Consider the following 18,351-nt stretch of genomic DNA (forward strand, 5'->3'; position numbering starts at 1 on the left):
GGCGCGTGCGTCTGTTAGTTAAAATATCTTGGTCACGGGGTTATATTCCGAATTTGAAGCGATGTCTCGCAAGTCACAGCACTATCAGGATGCTGCGGGTAGCGCTTCACTCCACTCGAGGTGTCGTTGGAGTGATATCGATCGACGCGTATAGGGAAAGCAGCGCCTCTCGGCCGACCGATGCCCGGCAGGCACTTTGCCGCCGCTCTGCGGATGCGGCGGCGAAAGAGGGAAAATATGAACAAGCCGGCTACGGCGGGTTTAGGATGCCTCGGGGAAAAAGTGCGGGAAGTGTGGTACAGGGGGAAAGAAAAAGGGGGTGGTGCGGAATGCGCATTTCCAACTCACTTAAACGGCGAAGGCGTGACCCGTCGTCGACGTTTGCTATGGGAAAGGATGAGGGGGAAAAGAGGGAAGCGGTTATATTTATGTCCCTCGTAGCAGTCGCTCGTTCGTAAAATGCTGTCAGTTTGTGTACGGAGCGCTTCCAGGCTGCATGCCCCGGAGGTTCGCGGGCGCTTCCCTCTCCCCCCCCCCCCCCCCGCTTTTTAAAAAAAAATTGTGTTGCAGGCACACAGGAAGCAGAACCATCCGAAGCCGCAGCCTGATAAAGAGAAATAGAGACAGCTCTCGACTTCGAGTGGCACGCTAAAATGAGAGTAATAAAACGAGACTGCATTGTCGCTAGTTTTTTTTTTTTTTCGCCATTACAATATGTTTGAGTAGGACAAGCTCACGTCATAGGTGATATCAGGGAAAGTTCTCTCTTAGCTGTATGAAAGACATTAATACGTGGTCAGCGGGCACAAATAAGTAAACAAATAAAAAATCACAATGCATCTTTTAGCGAAGCTTGCACAATCCTCATACACACACATTGCAGACAACAGCAGACAGCTGCAACACACGTTAAAACGCGATCACCATTAAAAAAAAGTAAAATCAACGTGTTCAACGCAGTTTTCACCAACTTGAAACACGCATGCTACAGTGCGTGGCAAGTACCTGCCACCCCACAAACAAAATCAACTTGTATGTGTATGTTTAAGCCCTCGAATTAGTGCCTATTAATAAGCCAACTATACAGGCTTTTACTGGTTTCAATGTATATGGGCACGACGTTCGTTGTTTGTTTCATTTTCATTGTCAGTGATACCCCGGACGAGGCTTTAGCTGATGAAAGCTTCTCTCACTGAGAAAATAATCTGGATGGCATTTTCTTTGTGCACAAGGTGTTTCAGAAAATGCGTTCCAATTTCCGCAAACAAGTGTGGAAGATGAAAGGCTCGAGCGATTTCCTAAGGGTCGATTTAACACAGTGGCAGATACGTTAAAATAATTTCGGTAGTAATCAGACAAGTAATTATAAATGCTATACTAATTATTATTTTAAGTGAACGAGTCAGATGGTCGATCCTGGCGCGAGACTTGATGCTCGCCCTCCGAACAGTTCGTAACCACTTCAGCACTGATGCTGACCCCGCTAGTTTCAACGGGACAAAGTAGTCCAGGTAAGTTCTCCCACAAAATTGACACTGAAAGAGCGAAGAGCGCCACTGCCAAATTCTTAGGAGGCCCCCACGGGTGTCGTGACTGTTCTCGACTCGCAGTCAGTCGAGCATACAGCGAGGTAGATGACGGCAACTGCATCTATCTAGCTATCCATTAGCTATATTGCAAGGGAACCTATCTCGCTATCTGAAATGCAACGTCTACTCTAAAAACGTGCCGTAATTGACGGCACATGGGTAGCGTTGCTGGTATTAGTTAGTTTAATTGCTTGCTTCTTTGTTTTGCCATTTCTTCGAACTTATACCTGTCTCTGTTATGTTCGTTTTGCTTACGCAGCACCCTGATAACACTCCACCAAAATGAACAAGCTAAGCTTTCTGCCCTGATTAACTTTACACGGAGTTCTATGGAGGCATAAACGAAAAGTGAGGTCTTGGTGCCCGCCCGTACCTATGATATTCTGATTGGATAAACGGAGTTCTATGGAGGCATAAACGAAAAGTGAGGTCTTGGTGCCCGCCCGTACCTATGATATTCTGATTGGATAAACGGAGTTCTATGAAGGCATAAACGAAAAGTGAGGTCTTGGTGCGCGCCCATACCTATGATATTCTGATTGGATAACGAAGTGAAATCACAGCAGTGGTTACGTTCACCATGGGAATGGGACAGAAATAAATTTCCGGCATTAAGGTTGTTACGTAAGCATTGTTCGTCGGTGTTAAAGTTTTTGTCTTCTCGTTGGTTTAATACCATGGTGGTCAAAAGAATGCCATAGGTCATTGCAATTCAAACAAAACTTGTCGATTCCTACGAGTTATTACACACTATTAATTAGTACGGGTTAACCCTACCAAATTTAAACTGCGGATTCAAGTTATGTCCTTGCTACGTGCATGACGATCAAATTTAAATTCAAGAAGTTCGCGAGGGAAGGGGGGTTCTCTCAACTGAACTAAAATACGCACAAAGTTACCTTGCTCCAAAAGCTTTGTCCAAAAAAAGGATCGGCGAAATGTTAGCATCCATCGGCGCTTATGGCCGAGAAAACACGGCATTTCGGCGTTCGGTGAGGGAACCGCTCCTGTGCACTTTCTTGCCATAGACTTAGTAGTGTTCGCAAATTCACAGGCCACTAAAGGGCTTCCTTTCAATGCTCGATGTGTGTTACCCCAACGCCGTAATCTTTCACCGCGAACCCTCGAGTTGCTGCGCTTTTATCTAGCAAGCTAGCGCGTCCTACATAAGTAATAAGCTTAGAACGTTTCTCACAGCACATCGGGCGAGTGGGTGGGAGTTCTTTGTCTTCAGTCGCCTTGCCCTTATGCAAAGTACAGCTGGGCATGAATTTTGCAGCTACCTAGGAGCAACTCTGAATTCTGCGACTCGCTTTCTTGCGTTGGGGAGCGCTTATGGCGAAGAGTGGCGCCAGGTAATGTTTAATGTTCGTTTGCTTGTCCTCGGGAAGGAGTTCTAGAAGTTAGGAAAGTACTTAATAGAAAGAGAGAGAAGAAATAAGTATTGTAAACCATCAACTGTTTCAACCACAAAGAACTCGGTCAGAAATGGATTCCTGATTGTGGAGGTCGTTTTGAGATTTATTTATTTATTTATTTATTTATTTATTTATTTATTTATTTATTATACAAACTTTCAAGGCCCTAAGGCACTATAGAAAGGAGTGGTACATAACAAGCAATGTAATATGCAGACAATGGTATGCAGGCAACGTTAAGCGATAGCGTGGTAGACTGCTGTTTTGAATGAAGTTACGTTTGTGATCTGAATGATGGAAGCAGGAAGGTGGTTACAGTCGACACTTGTGCGGGGTAAAAAAGAATCATGATACTTGTTCGTTCGGGAGGATGGGACGGCAACTTTATATCTGTGGTCAGAACGGGATGAAGTGTAGGAAGGTGGGGTGATAAGTTGATTCTTGAGCACCTGGTTTGAGTGATAAACCTTGTGAATTAGGCAAAGACGAGCACATTTGCGGCGTAATGAAAGATCTGGCAGATTCAGGGTTTTTTTCAAACATGTAACACTGGAATGGCGGGAATAGTTAGATAAAATAAAGCGAGCTGCTCGATTTTGAATTGCTTCAAGCTTTACGGTTAGTGATGCTTGATTGTTATCCCAAATGGCAGATGCGTATTCAAGTTTTGAGCAAATTAGGGTTTTGTAGAGTGTCAATTTTACCGAAGTAGGAACGGTAGAAAAGTTACGACGAAGATATCCTAACATACGATTAGCATTAGCAGTAATATAATTAGTATGCAAATTCCATGAAAGCTCATTAGTTATGTGAAGGCCAAGATATTTGGGAGCGTTAACGGATGCTAATGAAGCGTCATTCAGTACATATCGACACTGATTGCTATTGCTGGTCTTACGTGATATGCGCATCGATTTACACTTGTTAGCGTTAAGTTTCATGAGCCATTTTTTAGACCAGAGTGATACATTGTGAAGATCTCCTTGCAGTTTATCTGAATCATCAGGGTTAGTGATCTTTCGGTATATTACGCAATCGTCTGCGAACAGATTAATTGATGATGAATTTACACAGTTAGGGAGATCATTAATATAAATCAAGGAGAGTAGATGCCCCAAGACGGAGCCTTGTGGCACTCCGGATGTAACTGTTGACAATGCAGATGAAGAGTTATTGGTTGTGACATACTGAGTTCGATTAGAAAGAAACTGTTTAATCCAAGACAACACATTTGGGTGAATATTAAGTTGATTAAGTTTACGGATAAGTAGGTTATGATATACGGTATCGAAAGCTTTGGCAAAATCTAAAAAAAAATACAGTCAATATCGAATCCTTGATCTAAGGCGGCAAACAAATCGTTAGGAAAACAAAGAAGTTGAGTATCGCATGAAAAAGTTTTTCTAAAACCGTGTTGAGATGGATGGAAGAACGAGTTGCTTTCCAGTAAATCGATGAGGTGAGAATAGATTACGTGTTCTAAGAGTTTGCATGGAATGCTGGTTAATGAGATGGGTCGGTAGTTCTCGGGACATACTGCGTTACCTGATTTATGGACTGGAACCACCCTCGCCGTTTTCCAGTCTGAAGGAAGCGATGAGCACTGTACTGACTGAGTATACAGTTTAGATAGAATAATAGATGAAAATAATGCAGTACATTTTAACATGTTTGAATTAATAAGATCAGGACCTGCAGAAGCTCAGATCTTTTGATTATCAATCAAACGGTTAATACCAACCCAATCAAATAATATGGGATCCATAGCACAGAACAAGGATTCAGAAATATTTAGTAAATCGGCAATGTTATCATCACAAAAGAATGAGGTGAACACTTCATTTAACACAGTGCACCACTGGTTTTCGTCAACATCACTGCCATCTACATGAATTAAATGAATGGAGTCAGCTTTCTTGTCGACAACAATACTCCAGAATTTACGTGGGTTAGTTAGTAAGAGGGATGGCAATGTGACATTAAAATAGTTTTTTTTGGCATCGCTAGCCGCACAAATGTACTCGGCTTCTGCACGATGGTTGCGTAGTCGCTTAAGGGAATTATTAAACCAAGGTGAGCGTGAGTCATAAGGAATCTGCCTTCGAGGTACATATCGGTTAATTAAGTCGAGCAATTTATTTTTGTAGAGCTGCCAGTTTTCTTCGACAGATCGTTCATCGAGTTTGATAAGGTAGTTGCTGATAAAGGTTTCCAGTTCACCGGTCATTGAGGGTATGTCAGCGCGGTTATAGTCAACGATAATTTTAGATCGTCTCTTGGTAGATACATGCATTTTCAACGTGAAATTAATAATCGAGTGATCACTTACGCCTTGGAGGTAAGCTAGTTTAGAAACAAGGTCAGGCACAGTGGTGAAAATAAGGTCCAGGATGTTAGATGACGTAGAAGTTGTACGGGTGGGTTCCTGTACCAACTGTGACAAGTTAAAGTCTGAACAGATATTCAGAAATTGTGCATCCTCGGATGAGCTTTTCGCCAGGGTATGGAACCCGAAATCACTTTTCCACAATATATTAGGAAAATTAAAGTCCCCAAGAATAAACAAAGGTGACGTAGGGTACCGAACAGTTAGATTGTTGAGAACATCATGTAAATCATCGCCGAAAGATTTTGGTGCTGTTAGGGGTCTATAGCAAGCGCAAAAAATTCACTCACGATTATCAATAACAACACGTACGCACGCAAGTTCTAAAGCAGACACTACTGGAACATTAGATGAAGAAAGTTGATCATTCACCGCAATTAAAACACCCCCGCCAGCACGAACATCACGGTCGTACCGGTAGATCTTGTAGCTTTTTTCACATTCGAAAATCTCACCGCTTCTTATTTTTGCCGAAAGCCAGGTTTCTGAAAGGACAACTATGTCAGCTGAGCATGCGTCAATGCGAGATGATAAAGTTGTTCGTTTATTGAGAATACTGCGTGCATTGGTGAAAAAGATTGAAGCACCATCTGCAGATAGGGGAGATAGCTACGCCAATCTGTCACGTGCTGGATTAGCAGGTGATTTGCGAGTGGGAGCTGCACGCGCCTCTCTACAGACAGACAGACAGACAGACAGAGAGAGAGGGAGAGAGAGAGAGAGGGGAGAGGAAAAGTGCTGAGGGAAATGCAAGGAAATATTAACCTGACTTAGCCAACGCCTCCTATATAGCCCAAGGCCGGCGAACTTCGTTCCATGACGTCATGCTAACTTGCCCGACTGCCATAGAATCCAATGAGTATGCTTCGGAGTAAGCCGCGGTGATTTTGACGTCCATCCTTTCTTCACGCCGGGATCAACTGGCAACGAAAATTTTTGTCCAAGTATCACGACGTAATAAAGCAAAGTGCACAGACCTGCTATCTAGGAGGTGATAACTGAGTCCGGTTAACTACCCTGAACTGGGGAAAGGGAGATAAAATATGAGAAAAAGGATAGAAGCTCATAGTATGCACATACACATGGGTAGCGAAGTGAGGTTCGTCACAAGCGTTCATAAGCTGGCGCATTTCAAGAAACGCAGTAGCGCTTTGGTGGCTCTATGCGTCGTTGACGCACGAGACCACTGTCCCAGGCTCTCATGCGGGAAAGGCTTGTCCTCTAATTTCCCTAAAGCTTCCAAAGCTGGGGAAACAAAATGGCCGACGTGCCGTGTTCTCCCGTGAAAGCGGTTGTGATGGAGAGGTCGCATGGATCTGTGCAGCAGACGGGATGCGGAGGAGCGGAGGAGTGAGAAAAGGAGGCGCAAGAGAAGAGACCCGCGCACTCGAACAGTGATACAAAATAGGAAGAACAGTTGTGGCGCCATCTCTGGAAAGGCCGTGGAACCGTTTGCCCGAATAGCGCAGCGTGCGCGCCCCCTGAATGTGGAGCGGGGCGCACGCGCATGCTTGCGCGGAGAGCACTTCGCGTCGCCCGCGCCGCCGCTTGACAGCCTGCAAACACAACATGGCCGACGCGTTGATCGCCGGTTGCGGAGCTCCGTGGGGCCGGCGGCGGTGCTAGTGCGCGGCGCGTGCTCGCTGCGTCTTCCGGTAACCGTGGCGACCCGTCATCCGTGGCGCGATCGCGGACACACGGATCGCCCGTGCGCCGAAGGCCGTGACCCGCGAGGATAATACTGCAACGGCAGCAGCATCACCGCCGTCGCCTCCCCTGGGTGGTGCCGTGCATGCATCCCCTGTTCCAGAATGCCTTCTCGGCGACGATCGAAGTCGACTCTCACATGGGCTGTTTCTCAGCTGCTGCCGCGTCGTCTGAATGGATGCGACCGCCGGTCTTCTTGAGTAGGCCTAGGAGGAGACGGGTGAGTACGTGGCTCGATCGTATACCGAGCTCTGTGGCGATCCCGAAAGCGCGCCGGGAGTTTCGCCCGTGTCCCGCTTTTCTTCCCTTTCCCATCCCGCGCCACCCGCGAAGAGTCAACGTGGAACCGGACCCGTTGAAACTAGGGCGGGAGCAGTAGGACGACGTCTGGAGGCTCGGGAGCATCGATGCAACGGGGCGAAGTGAAACACTTGTTTCGCATCGAATGCGTGCCTCTTCCTTACGCCCCTTATATTTCTTCCCTGTTTTCTTTCGAGCTCGCCTGACAGGATGATCGAATGGTTCTTATTGTTCCACAGTAGCATGCGGATCGCAGGTATTACACAAACGTGCCTCTGCTACGGTGATGCCAATAACGATGCATGTGCTCTAGGGATCGACACATGGTCTCAGAGACTTGACTTATGAGCCCGCCGACTGGTTACTCTAACTCGCCGGACAGCTCGAGAACGTGTGAATAGTAGAGAAATGTAAGATAAGAAAAAGAACAAAGCCATGTCTAACGAGTAAACTTTGTTAATAAAGGGAGAGTGAGACATCCACTCAAACGTAGCTAAGTGCTACAACGGAAACCCATCTCACTTTCCCTTTATTAACTACTTCTCTCCACCTTGAGGGTTACCGCAGAACTATTACGTCGACTAAACTTTGTTTTAAATTACCATGAACTTGGTGGCCGGGAAGCGAGAACCTCCGTAATTATGTAGAATATCCAGCAGTACTCTGCGGAAAAATTAACTGAGCGAGCATATTAGTTTCATTTAATTCATTTGTATGTTAAAGCTAGCGCCGCTTCTCATATGCGTACCTGACTCATCGTTCTGCAGGATGGACGAATTCCTACTGACAAACGATAGGTAGCATTCGTAAACAGAAGTATGCTGTTTCGCTGTCTTAAAGAGTACTTTTTCAGTGATTTTACCAATACAGCACGAAGGCAAAACTACAAAAAAAAAAAAAAAAAACACATGACACAGCGCTTGTGGCTTATGTCTACGTGTGTTTTCTTTATGTTGTGCCTTCGTGCTTCATTAATAATATTTTTGAGCAAGCGTTAACTAGCCCAGCAAAATGTGCTCGCTCAAGAAGCGCTACCTCATTTGATAGCGACATCGACAGCGACACCTTACTGGGGCGTTGATAATCTAGAGAACGTATGACACTGCGACCTCCGCGACGCCGAGCTCAGTCAGCGGCAAAAGCCAAAGCCAAATGAGACCACGTCTGATTTCGATTTCAGAAGATGGGCCAGAGCTGCGAAGTTCTTTCTTTTTTCTCCCTCGAAAATAATTGTCCCCATACTTTTACTCACGGGTGTTCGTTCTACGCAGACGCGCTTTCCTCGCTTGATTTAGGCTGTTCCCGGTATAGCATGGCAGCCTCGTATCCTGATATCCCTCCGCGCGACGTGTGCACAAATTGACCAACATAAACTAAATTAGCGTGGCCTAGTCAGTGCGCTTGTTGCGCGCGTCTCCTGAGCCGTCGTCTGCAGCTCGTCGACAAGACCTTGCGGAAACCCCCTCCATTCCGCGTGTCTTCTCTATTATGCATGCGTATTCGCGAGGCAAGAATCTTGATCCTTTTTCCCACCACTGCGGGCGCATTCATTGTTGTAGCTCCACTATAGTTGTGTTCAGGGTGTTCGTACCTTGATGTTGCGTACCAAATTACGCCTTCTCGCGACGTCCTTAAGTAGATTAGGGGCTCCTGTTGTTTTTCTGTCGCTTTATTTTTTATGGATGCAAGCCTTTGCGCCAGCCCCGTGGCCGGAACAGCAAAAATAAAGTGTTAACGCTGTAAAGAAGCTTGCGGAATTGCATTTTTTAAAATGTTCAGACTCCAGCTTAGGAACTTCTTGCTACTCCAATGAGGCCGTGGCAAACGCAGTTAGTGTACTAGGCGTACGAAAATTACAGTGAAACCAGTTATAGCTAACTCGGATACCGGGAACGATGCCCCTAATTGAAGGAGCAGAACTGTATGGTAGAAGTGGTATTTGTGAAATGGGCGCTGCTACAGGAGCGAAGTAAGGACGACGGCGAATCTTGCTGTTGAAACGCCGGGTCCATTCGATTCACCTCGTACTTTGTGAACTGGTTTCCGCTAGTTCAGTAGCTGTTCTTGCCCGTGCGGAGCCGGCACGGCATCTGATGCACGAACGCTGCACTTTTCTGACGAGTGCAGGCTATCCTGTGAAGTCCTTCACGAAGCCTCCATTGAGTGATACGAACGGTGACGTGCAGACGCCACCGTGTCGAACTCGTGAAAAGATTGGCGAAACGGAGCACCTTGTGAACTAGTTTACAAAATGCAGGCTTATACAGAATCGACCGGTGGTCATCGGACGTAGACATTTTTTGTTTTAAATGTAGAAAAATGGAAAAGAAGGTTTATTCAGAGCCAAATATGGGTGACTTGCATAAGGCTGATGAACCTGTGCTGCAATCGGGTGACGCAGATTTTCGGCCGCCATTGTCAGGGATAGACGCGGCCAAGCTCTAGTATCCGGCCACTTCGTACACCGCGTTCTTTTATATTTATGCGGTTTCTCCACCGTTCCTTCACTGAAATTCCACACGCCTACCTACAGCTGCGTGTCACTATGCAAGCAGTGTGTTCACATGTACAGTTCCGGCCGCAAGGTAAGTAAATGTGCATATTAAGACGTTCAATGCACAGACTTCACGTGTCAAGTGTAGCGTTCGCGAAGCTATAATTCATTCGTGTGAGATGAGCGCTCGGGATCGGCAATTTGGTACATAGCAGTACACGAGAGATTGCTGCCAAGCCGCACTTTTTGGTTTGCTTTCCTCTTTTTCTTGTACTCTGCTCACATGGAATTGAAAAATTTCTTAAGACTGGACAAAGGTTCTAGGCCCTCCAGTCAAGGGCTCTCACCGCTGCCGTTATCGCTATGCAGTAGTTAAAGATGCGTTATTGGTGCAAGCGTAAGAACGTGCCAAGGCACTTCACCTACTCCGTTGCCAGACACAAGGCTTGCTTTCACTGGGACATATGTTATGCGGCGAATACACTATATGAATGTCAGAACACCACAGCCAACTCATTTAAACATAGAATAGTAAGCTGTTGGGTTAGTTGGTTTGACATGATTTTTGCAAAGGGGAGCGCAGTCCACGTCTCCCTTTTCCGCCCCACTTCTACGCTCCCCTTCACAAAACTCAATTAGACATGCAGCAGAGGGCGCGTGGCCCATGAACTTTCTACGTGCATCCTGCGCTCGCCCGAATGTCTATTCTTTACAATGGCGGCGGGAAACCAATGTGCACACAGTGTTATCGACATTAGGCAAAAGGTCTAAAACAAAATCTTAAATAGAGTACAGAGACAAGAATAAAAAAGGTAAAGAAAGTAAGGGGGAAAATATTAGCAAGCATCGCACCGTACTACACACACGAACACAAGTCACAAGCATACATGCAGAAAGTAGCACCAGAAACATCGTCCAATAGCTGAGGCAGTCACTCATCACACAGGAACGAGGGAAGCGAAGGGGAATCTGCGCAGTTTCTTTCAAACACATGAAGCATCCATATGTTTTTTTTTGTCCGACACTAACAGCAGAACTCTACGTAGGCTCGGACTAGATGCGTAATTGAATAACGTTTTTTTATGAAGGTTAGCGAATGCCACACAGAGCTTTATCTTGAAGTGCATTCTCCACCCTCCTTTTCCCGCCTCACGCCACTATACCCTCCTTTCTATTTTTAATTTTCGCCAAGGTGGCTGCTATAACACGAACGCTTGCTTAATCTGGCGACTATGGTCCATACCCGCTTGCATTCTCTAGCATCTTGCTATTTTTTTAGTTTATTTGTTTGGCCTTCTCGTTCCGTCTGAGCTCACATGCGAAGGCCTCCACCACTAACATATAAATTATCCCTTAAAACGGTGGTGCCCAGGCTGGCCCATTTATAACACTCTCTCACCGACCAATTCTATACAGCGTTGTCGAAGCAAAGAGATCGTGCTGCAAACGGGTCCTTCTAATGCCCAAACAAAGTGGTGTCGAGTTTCCAATGGGCAAAAGTAATGCGCATCTTTTCTGTCCAGTTAAGAGTACTCACTCACCGAACGAGTCATTAAATACTCACTCTGCAATTTACAGCACCGCCTGCTTTTTGTTTATAAAAAACGGGCGACGGGAGGCATCCGAACTTGAATAGACAGCGCAAGATTACTCATTACAGCACCGGTACGTTCACTCCCTTAATTGGCTTAACTGTTTCCACAATGCTGCACGGCTTATCTGAGAGAACGCACATGCTCTTTTGTAGTAAAACTGTGCAATGATATGCAAGCTTGGTTAAGCTACAAAAAAGAAAAGAAAGAAAAAACGACGTTCCGGCTTTTACGGGGATGCCTTGGTTGGCGGTTAAAGTTATTTCATCATATTATGAATCTACTTATTGACCAGACGGAAGGCCGTCCAATGGTCGATTTCACTTTAATGTTTTCGTAATCTTGGGGTGGCGTAAGGCACGAACAAGTGACGTTGCGTAAATTGTGTGTTGCCATGTTTACGCCTAAGCTTCTGTCTTTGTACCTTGTGCCTTTTAAGAACCAAAAGCCCTTGCTTGAGACCTTGCGTGCGAACATAGTTTTTTTTTTAATTTAGACTTAGGATTACGCATGCGCGAAGTACTTGACTATTTACTGACGACTTTATAGTGAAGCTGGGGGAAGAGAGGAAGGGATAGTATATTTCAGCGGATACCAGATATTGTGCGCTGCCTGTTCCAATGCTCTTCTCTATCCTTATCAGGTAGATCTGCGTCGCCGCCTTTTTCGGAGTACGTCACTCTTCACATGGTAATGGCGGACTTGCAAATAGAGATAGCGAACGCACGACTTTTCGTCTACTGTGCTGCCAGATTCGAGAAGACGCAGCAGTAAATGCATCAGCAGAGACTAATCAAGCCGAAGTTCAACCACCTGTGATATCATCGCTAGATTACCAGTGTTAAAGCTCGCTCCTAATAAGCGTTCTCAAATACGTCTCGGAGCCAGAGTGTTTTGAGGCTCTGTAGCATTCTGCGACACTGCTCGTTTTTAGCGACACAAAACCCGTAGTGCCGCGCACGTCCGGCCTCGCGAGCGGCGTTCACCTCGACCCGAGCCAGGGACATGGCGAGGGTTCCCGCCACGTGCCCAGTTACAGTGCTGCGCGAGTTAATTGCGCCCCAAGGGCCGTGCTCCGGCACATCTCAGGACGAGTGTTCCTCGCCAACTCGTTGCAACACCGAAACTTGCTCGCCGCTCGCGTGTGTTTTCTATCGAATTTGTTGTCCCGTTTCTTCGTCTGGCGCGTTCGACTCGGAAAGAGAGAGTGAAAGAAAGAGTGGGAGGAACTACGTAGCTTGCGACAGAGACAGGGCCCGCCTGATTTAGCAGAAAAAAAGAAAGGAAACTGCATCCGCGGTGTGCAATTCGGTGACGCCTCTCGAAGGCAGGTCACCGTTAAAATTGCCATCACGACGTTCCTCTTCCCTTTCAGCCTACCCCAGGAGACGAACGTTATTGCTGGCAATGGCGTGAGTGGTCGCAGAGGAGCCGTTGTTACGTGCGCTTACGTCTTCCTGTCGACACGTTCCGTTTGTCTTTGAGGCTATTAGACCAGAAGTACTCTAAACGAGCTAGAGTGCATTCCTTTCCTTTCGCGTAACTTGTGTCTAGATGACTTTCATTTCTATTGAGTGGCTGTCGACATCAGTTCTCTGCGTTTAATTACTTTCTGGCATTCATGCTAAGGAAATGTAGAGAACTTGAAGTATTTATTTTCTTATTGCGCTAGGCAGTACACGTTCAAATGCGGGGAAGGTGTAGACGCAACACCTCATCAGCAGGAATCGAGCCGTCGACCTACGTAACGTTGAACGTACAATTTGAACTGGATGCGATGTGCGGAGTTCGCGGGTTCTTTTTCCACGGGTCGTGTGCTTATGCTTTCTTTAGTTTATCTCCTAGCAGTGATCAGTTAAGAAAAATAAAGATGCAGTGAACTCAATTGAATTCAATTTCCCCAAGAAGGTTTCAATGTGCCGCATGTGACTGTAATGTGCAACTCAATATAAATCTTTTTTTTTCTGTCCGAACAGTGAATAAAAGTATGGATAAGTATGCGCACTGTTAATTGGGCATGCAGAATAGTTTTTGTGTGCGCTAGAGTAGTTGGAAGCTGGCGGCATATGTAACGTATGGGAATGTCAAGGCAATATTTTAGACATATGTGCCTTTTGTTTGAGTTATCGAACCTACTGTAAACTGATTTTCTCAGCTACGTTTGTCCCGCATATGCCGTATCGAATATTAGATGCCAGCAGAAAGACGATAGAATGATGAAAGTGACACAAAACACACGCAGCACACGATGCAGTCAGTAATGCATTACCAACAAGTCCACCTATATATCCTATTGCATATGTCGTGGTATCTTGGTACTGACATGTCATGGAAAGCTGAAGGATTATAGCGAAACATAGATTGTGGACATACAACGAACCTGCCAACATTTTTACGGGTAGACAGGTTGGATCAACCGAGATATGCGATTAATACAGATTCTTAAAAATAGCGAGTTACTATTGCATTTCGCGCCAACCTACAATGATACAAACAATTTCCATTCTAAGTCGCATCTAGTGGTCGCAGCGGCCGTTGGTGTATTTTGTAATTTATTTCTCTTAACGACCATCTCACCCCTTCCTTGCTCTCGGCCTGCTTTTGCCGCAGAATGTTAGCTCGGCTTTGCCGTTAAAATGGTGTATTAAAGGAGAAGCACGCTTTACAGGTACTAACGAGGCACATTTGACGGTTTTTTGCATTGCTTAGACAACGGGCAACCTAAATAAAGTAACGCAAAAGCCGAATAATGCACTTTAGATAAGTGTGTCAGTAGTGTATAAGACAAGGTAATAGTTCGGCGTCAGAACCAAATCACTCCTTTTGCGAATGTTTGTTGGTGCGGCTTTACCGTCACACGAGTTGGTAAAGAAGGAGCACGCTTTACAGGATTTAATCAGCACTGGGCGAGCAATAATTGCACTCAGCGTCGCTAACATGAAATAAAATAAAGCAGGAGGGCCACACGTGAATCACAATAATGACAAGGGTTCAAGGGATAGTTGTCCCCCGAGGATCAAGACGAAAACATCCACTTGATCCTCGTTTATATCGCCTGGCTTTAGCACCGAAAGAGTGTGCTTAAGAAGAAGCAAGCTTTACAGGCAAAAAGTTTCAAAGACGTTGTACTACGTTGACGTTGTAAAGACAAAATTATACAGTAAGTAAAAAAAAAAAGAATAACATATACGCACGAGATGCTGACAAAATTTACGTGGTTCTTGACGGTCACTTTCGCTTCAAGCAAGCTATCCGTGTTGTGATCGCGTCTTCTTTTTAGTCTGGCTTTGCCGTTATAGGAGACTATTGAAGGAGAAGCACGCTTTACAGATAGCAAATAATTCCCTTTTGGCAGACGTTGAGCTTGTTTATTGACGATAAAAAGGACAACAACAAAACAATATAGAACAAGCAAATATCGTAGCTGAGTTAGGCAGATATATGTGGAAAAGAAAATAAATGGGAACGAAAATATTTGGCGATACTTGCCTAAAGTTTAGCCATTGCACATAATAGACCCAAACAGCTGTCAATATCACTTAACCCGAACCTAGAGAGCAACACTAAATCGGTTTACACTGGCGAAGTACGCCATCAAGATTACGTTTTATTTACTTGTTAAAAAAACGAGTATTACTGAAAAAAAAATATGACGAGTTTATTTCGCGCCGGAACGTTGGCGCGGAAATTTAGTAAGGCAATTTTACCAACGAGTGCTCCGACAACGCGACGTCACATAGCTCCGCGTGACGTCACATAATGTTGACAATGTTTTCTCTGGTCTAGTTAAATGCTTACCGGTAAAGGAACTCTACATTGTATTCTCAAGGAAACAAAAACTGAACCTAGCATGTTTTGAAAACACTTCTTGCAGCAAAACGACTGAAATGCGAAAAATAACTTGGAAATCTGCGACGTCACCTTGAGTTTTTTGTTTTGGTTTCAGCACAAGATTCGAAAAAGGGAAGCCTGACCTCTATTATTCACGCTAGCAAGCAACCTTTTCTGCTCCAAGCGACTGAAAGCACAGTTTTTATCTTTTTCCTCTTTTTTCTTTTATTTCCGCCTCCCCTTGCCCTGTGTAGAGAAACAAACTGGGTGCAACTTGGTTTAGCTTTCTGCCCTTTCTTTTCTTTCTCTCTCTTGAAAGAAGATGTAACTAATTTGAAATGATTTAATGACACTTTATACCATTCCTTCAAGTGTTTTAATTTGGTCCCTGAAAAATATTGTCGTCACAGGGGCACTAGAACAAATCTCCAAAGAAAATAAATTGCATAAATAAATGAACATTTTTGTACAACAAGAAAATAAAAGGAAAAAAAAGAGAGGCCACGAAAGCGCGCGATGTTCCAGAAAAACAACGTCGCCAAGGGAACGGGATCTTGTGCTCTTACAAGATGTAGTTTTAATAATAAAGCAGTTGGGAGTTCGGTAAAGCTGATTTGCCCCATCGCCAAATTTTACTTAAACGAGCTGCGATCTCGTATCATCCACTCCTAGACAAGATTGCTGTCTCTGATGCCTATCTTTATTGGTTGTTCGATGGCTTGAAGAATTTTTTCCTTATTCTGAGTTGCGTAAATAGTAATAACGTTTTAAATATTTTGCCTCCAAGAATGCGGCCGCGAGCTTGCTGTAACCTATCTAAGGTTACGCCTATGCCTCAATCATCCCCCCCCCCTCCCTCCCGGAAATGTGACCAAGACCATCGTTTGTGGCGCATCCATACATATCAGACATGATTATTTAGATACCCCACCGTCGTCCATTTTCTCGCATATTTCTTGTTCAATTTCTTTTCTTTAGCTTCGCTTACTTATTTTACTTGGTATTGTCTCTTTAATGTGAGCACAAATAGTGTCACGCTTCTTGTCTTGTCCCGAGAGTCATTGATTGCAGGAAATCGCTACTGATTCGACTCTCCTTCTTCCTACTTAATAAATACACGCATCCCGAATGGGTACCCGATATGCAGGCTCTACTTTTCGTGCAAACATTATTTATCCTTATTCCGGTTAAAGCATTATTTTTGTCCTATAACGTGAGCCGCAGAGAGAAACACGAGAACATAATTTTTTATTGTTGTGGGTGCTGTGTCAATAGCTTGATTAAAGCGAAGTGATTTACATTGAACTGCTTCGCAATACCCATATTTACTATGAAATGTAAAAACGCTCTTTGTTAGATGAAATATCCCAACGCTGGTGTTTTATATGAAACACGCAAAAGCAGCTAAACGTGGAAAACTAGGCGTGGCGACGCTCCATCCATCGGATGTTTTGCGAGTTTTATTATTTATTCCTACAATACCGCCTTGTAAGAAGAAGAAGAAGAAGAAGAAGAAGAAGAAGAAGAAGAAGAAGAGGAAGAAGAAGAAGAAGAAGAAGAAGAAGAACAACAACAACAACAACAACAACAGCAGCAACAATTTGCCGCGAGCATACAAGATAAGGTTTAGGCAGTTTGGGTTTACTGGAACTTTCTAACGACGGCTATGCACCCAACCAATGATGGCGCTGCGTTAGCGTGTGACGTGCACATTCACGTTTAAGCGGCAGCGAGCTTTCGACGCGGGCATGGCTTGCGGTCCCCTCTGCGACGAACGTTCGACATCATAGAACGAGGAACAGTTCTTCCGCTACTGCCACTCCGCTCCTTGCATCGCCAGGTGGCAAGTTGCGAAATGACTTTTTTTTTCGTTGTGACGAAGAAATAAATCAGCAGTGAACGCAAATGCCAGTAACTGTACCACGCCGCCAGAAGCACTGTAAAGTGTTTGTCGACGCTAGGGTTTCGTAAGGGTCTCAGTATTCTAGTGTTCTTTTTTTTTCTCAGTGGGTAATAGAAGAGATTTTTCAACACAGATGTCGTCTTTCTCAGCTTTTCACTTGTCGCAAAAAAGTAATGAAAAAATCAATGTAGTTTATTTCACGCAGTTTCTCTGCAACCTCGCCTTCGTCCAGCCATTTCTTCACAAATTTTGTTTGCTTTTCACTAGCATTTTTTCCGGCATGCTCCTTTTCCATTCTTTCTGCTGGATTTTGTCATTCTCGCTGGCCCTGACACTGCCTTCGCGATTTCGTTCGATACTTGCACTATCTGCGTTGCTACGTAAAGTCTGGCGTGCCTCGAGCCGGCAAAAAAAAAAAAAAGCAAATCAAGCCTGGCTGCACGAGAAGCCAAGTTTGTCAAGCGACGAAAGAAAAAAATGCTTAAATTACGAACGGGTCTTTGCTATCAAATTTTTTGTTTACGTTCTACCAGCGTTAAAACCTGTCAACCATGTCAGCGTCCTGCTCGCGCCGTGCGGGCCTAGTTTTGTGTCTGGAGCATAAAAGGTTTCGAGAGGCACCGGAAGCGAGCAAATGTCATGCAAAAACGAGCTAAGAAGCAATAACGAAAGAGATAGAGAAGGAAAAAGAAAGAACGAATATAGAGGCATAATAAAAGTACGATGAAAGATAAAGAGTGAAATAGGAAGAATGGAAAAGAAAGGAGAAAGGGCAGGGCTTTACCCGAGCCGTCTGCGCGACCCTTCAGCGACGCGTTTTGCGTCGACGTTGCGTCGGTGCTTTTAGCTCGTCTCGGAAAGCGGCACACGCACTTTTGGTTTTATACCAAGCCAGAGCGTCCCACTCATTTCAGTCTCAGAGTAGGTCTTTCGTTGCTTTTCTTCCTTTCTTTCTTTCTTTCTTTCTTTCTTTCTTTCTTTCTTTCTTTCTTTCTTTCTTTCTTTCACGGCGAGAGCTCGATGAAGGGCATCCTGCAGTGTTTAGGGCGGTGGGAGTTTGCCTGGCGTAAAGGAGATTGCAGCGACCCATACCTTAAAGACGTACGCGAGTACTGTTACTACTACTACTAG

The 18,351-nt window shown here is 44.9% G+C and overlaps 1 protein-coding gene across 1 annotated transcript in view; it reads left to right on the forward strand.

Moving 5' to 3' along the window:
- Positions 1-6,962: 6,962 nt before the first annotated feature.
- Positions 6,963-18,351, forward strand: part of LOC126521378 (cubilin-like) — a 259,243-nt gene continuing 247,854 nt past the window's right edge. The window contains exon 1 of the mRNA XM_050170068.3: positions 6,963-7,320. The gene's annotated coding sequence lies outside the window, so the exon portion shown is untranslated. The remainder of the gene's footprint in view (positions 7,321-18,351) is intronic.

The sequence above is a fragment of the Dermacentor andersoni genome, chromosome 6, assembly GCF_023375885.2.
Source record: "Dermacentor andersoni chromosome 6, qqDerAnde1_hic_scaffold, whole genome shotgun sequence".
Lineage (NCBI taxonomy): Eukaryota > Metazoa > Arthropoda > Arachnida > Ixodida > Ixodidae > Dermacentor > Dermacentor andersoni.